The sequence below is a fragment of the Eleutherodactylus coqui genome, unplaced genomic scaffold (assembly GCF_035609145.1).
Source record: "Eleutherodactylus coqui strain aEleCoq1 unplaced genomic scaffold, aEleCoq1.hap1 HAP1_SCAFFOLD_840, whole genome shotgun sequence".
NCBI classification, from domain to species: Eukaryota; Metazoa; Chordata; class Amphibia; order Anura; family Eleutherodactylidae; genus Eleutherodactylus; species Eleutherodactylus coqui.
In genome coordinates this window covers 3,312-7,500 of record NW_027102560.1, presented here as the reverse complement: position 1 = coordinate 7,500, position 4,189 = coordinate 3,312, and positions in this window count along the sequence as shown.

Sequence of the window (4,189 nt, the reverse complement as noted above, 5' to 3'; positions counted from 1 at the left end):
AGCGCACCTACCAGCAGTGGCTCAAGACCCAGGCTGACCCTCCGATGTGCCCGGGCAGGACACCCAGGAGGCGGGGAGCAGCCCCCGCTGAAGCCCACGGCAGTTATCAGAGATGAGTCTTTGAAAAAATGACAAAGTCCAAACGCTCCAGGCGCTGGCCAGGGGTGCGGACCGGGCTGGCCGGGCCGGCGGGAGCTGCGGCTGCCGGGGCTGAGCCGAGTGTCGATGCATGTCGTGAGAACCGGGAAGGGGACAAACCGGTGGCTTCAGGCCGGGTTGGAGTTCCATGAGGTCGGCCTGACTCTGGAGGTTTTCCCCTTGGCATTATCCCATAGGCCAAAAGGGGGGAAGTCAAAAAAGCACCCCCAGCAGATGTATGCATAAGGGGCTGGGGGGTGACGGAGAGCGGGCTGTTGGCAGCTGTGTGGTGGCTGCTGGCAGCCGTGTGCTGGCTGCGGGGGTGGGCCCGGGAGGCTGCGGAGGGCCCCCTGAGTGCACCTGCCAGCGGTGGCTCAAGACATTGCCTGAGCCTCCGATGTGCCCGGGCAGGACACCCAGGAGGCGGGGAGCAGCCCCCGCTGAAGCCCAGGGCAGTTGGCAGAGATGGGTCTTTGAGAAAAAATGACAAAGTCCAAACGCTCCAGGCGCTGGCCAGGGGTGCGGACCGGGCTGGCCGGGCCGGCGGGGGCTGCGGCGGCCGGGGCTGAGCCGAGTGTCTATGCTTGTCCTGAGAACCGGGAAGGGGACAAACCTGTGGCTCCAGGCCGGGTTGGAGTTCCAGGAGGTCGGCCTGACTCTGGAGGTTTCCCCCCTGGCTTTTCCCCATAGGCCAAAAGGGGGGAAGTCAAAAAAGCACCCCCGCCAGATGTATGCAGATGGGCTGGGGGGTGACGGAGAGCGGGCTGTTGGCAGCTGTGTGGTGGCTGCTGGCAGCCGTGTGCTGGCTGCAGGGGTGGGCCTGGGCGGCTGCGGAGGGCCCCCTGAGTGCACCTACCAGCGGTGGCTCAAGACATTGCCTGAGCATACGATGTGCCCGGGCAGGACACCCAGGAGGCGGGGAGCAGCCCCCGCTGAAGCCCACGGCAGTTGGCAGAGACGAGTCTTTGAAAAAAAATGACAAAGTCCAAACGCTCCAGGCGCTGGCCAGGGGTGCGGACCGGGCTGGCCGGGCCGGCGGGAGCTGCAGCTGCTGGGGCTGAGCCGAGTGTCGATGCATGTCGTGAGAACCGGGAAGGGGACAAACCGGTGGCTCGAGGCCGAGCTGGAGTTCCAGGAGGTCGGCCTGACTCTGGAGGTTTTCCCCTTAGCATTTTACCATAGGCCAAAACGGGGGAAGTCAAAAAAGCACCCCCAGCAGATGTATGCAGAAGTGGCTGGGGGGTGATGGAGAGCGGGCTGTTGGCAGCTGTGTGGTGGCTGCTGGCAGCCGTGTGCTGGCTGCAGGGGTGGGCCTGGGCGGCTGCCGAGGGCCCCCAAAGCGCAGCTACCAGCGGTGGCTCAAGACATTGCCTGAGCCTCCGATGTGCCCGGGCAGGACACCCGGGAGGCGGGGAGCAGCCCCCGCTGAAGCCCACGGCAGTTGGCAGAGATGAGTCTTTGAAAAAAACGACAAAGTCCAAACGCTCCAGGCGTGCCGGCCAGGGGTGCGGACCGGGCTGGCCGGGCCGGCGGGGGCTGCGGCGGCCGGGGCTGAGCCGAGTGTCTAGGCATGTCCTGAGAACCGGGAAGGGGACAAACCGGTGGCTCCAGGCCGGGTTGGAGTTCCAGGAGGTCGGCCTGACTCTGGAGGTTTTCCCCTTAGCTTTTCCCCATAGGCCAAAAGGGGGGAAGTCAAAAAAGCACCCCCGGCAGATGTATGCAGAGTTGGGCTGGGGGGTGACGGAGAGCGGGCTGTTGGCAGCTGTGTGGTGGCTGCTGGCAGCCGTGTGCTGGCTGCAGGGGTGGGCCCCGGGCGGCTGCGGACTGCCCCCTGAGTGCACCTACCAGCGGTGGCTCAAGACATTGCCTGAGCATACGATGTGCCCGGGCAGGACACCCAGGAGGCGGGGAGCAGCCCCCGCTGAAGCCCACGGCAGTTGGCAGAGGCGAGTCTTGGAGAAAAAATGACAAAGTCCAAACGCTCCAGGCGCTGGCCAGGGGTGCGGACCGGGCTGGCCGGGCCGGCGGGGGCTGCGGCGGCCGGGGCTGAGCCGAGTGTCTATGCATGTCCTGAGAACCGGGAAGGGGACAAACCGGTGGCTCCAGGCCGGGTTGGAGTTCCAGGAGGTCGGCCTGACTCTGGAGGTTTTTCCCTTAGCTTTTTCCCATAGGCCAAAAGGGGGGAAGTCAAAAAAGCACCCCCAGCAGATGTATGCAGGAGGGGCTGGGGGGTGACGGAGAGCGGGCTGTTGGCAGCTGTGTGGTGGCTGCTGGCAGCCGTGTGCTGGCTGCAGGGGTGGGCCTGGGCGGCTGCTGAGGGCCCCCTGAGTGCAGCTACCAGCGGTGGCTCAAGACATTGCCTGAGCCTCCGATGTGCCCGGGCAGGACACCCAGGAGGCGGGGAGCAGCCCCCGCTGAAGCCCACGGCAGTTGGCAGAGATGGGTCTTTGAGAAAAAATGACAAAGTCCAAACGCTCCAGGCGCTGGCCAGGGGTGCGGACCGGGCTGGCCGGGCCGGCGGGAGCTGCGGCTGCCGGGGCTGAGCCGAGTGTCGATGCATGTCGTGAGAACCGGGAAGGGGACAAACCTGTGGCTCCAGGCCGGGTTGGAGTTCCAGGAGGTCGGCCTGACTCTGGAGGTTTTCCCCTTAGCATTTCCCCATAGGCCAAAAGGGGGGAAGTCAAAAAAGCACCCCCAGCAGATGTATGCATAAGGGGCTGGGGGGTGACGGAGAGCGGGCTGTTGGCAGCTGTGTGGTGGCTGCTGGCAGCCATGTGCTGGCTGCGGGGGTGGGCCTGGGAGGCTGCGGAGGGCCCCCTGAGTGCACCTGCCAGCGGTGGCTCAAGACATTGCCTGAGCCTCCGATGTGCCCGGGCAGGACACCCAGGAGGCGGGGAGCAGCCCCCGCTGAAGCCCACGGCAGTTGGCAGAGATGGGTCTTTGAGAAAAAATGACAAAGTCCAAACGCTCCAGGCGCTGGCCAGGGTTGCGGACCGGGCTGGCGGGGCCGGCGGGGGCTGCGGCTGCCGGGGCTGAGCCGAGTGTCGATGCATGTCGTGAGAACCGGGAAGGGGACAAACCGGTGGCTCCAGGCCGGGTTGGAGTTCCAGGAGGTCGGCCTGACTCTGGAGGTTTTCCCCTTAGCTTTTTCCCCATTGGCCAAAGGGGGGAAGTCAAAAAAGCACCCCCAGCAGATGTATGCAGAAGGGGCTGGGGGGTGACGGAGAGCGGGCTGTTGGCAGCTGTGTGGTGGCTGCTGGCAGCCGTGTGCTGGCTGCAGGGGTGGGCCTGGGCGGCTGCGGAGGGCCCCCTGAGTGCACCTACCAGTAGGGGCTGAAGACCCAGGCTGAGCCTCCGATGTGCCCGGGCAGGACACCCAGGAGACGGGGAGCAGCCCCCGCTGAAGTCCACGGCAGTTGGCAGAGACGCGTCTTGGAGAAGAAACGACAAAGTCCAAACGCTCCGGGCGCCGGCCAGGGGGGCGGACCCGGCTGGCCGGGCCTGCGGGAGCTGCGGCGGCCGGGGCAGAGTCGAGTGTCAGTGCAGGTCGTGAGAACCGGTATGAGGGTAATCCTGGTCGCTCCGGGCCCAGCCAGGGTACCAGGGAGGCGGAAGGAGCGGGCGTGTTTCCCCTGATAGCGCCGACGACGGTAAAATAAGGCCTCGCAAAACGTCACCACGAACACCTTGTCGGGGTATATGGGAACGAGCGGTGTGCGGTCTTTGACAAAGTGACAGTATGTCTCAAAAAAAGCTCCCTCCCGGCAGATGTGCGCGGACGGGCCTGGCTGGTGACGGAGAGCGGGCTGTTGGCAGCGGTGTGCTGGCTGCAGGGGTGGCCCGGGGCGGCTGCGGAGGGCCCCCTGAGTGCACCTGCCAGCGGTGGCTCAAAACCCCCGCTGAGCCTCCGATGTGCCCGGGCAGGACCCCAGGAGGCCGGGCACAGACCGCAGCCTGCCCCCTTGCCGTCCGATGAAGCTTGCACGGTCAGAAAAGTTTCAAAGTCCCAACGGGGAGAGAGTGTTGACGGCGAGGGGGTGCTGGCTGCTCC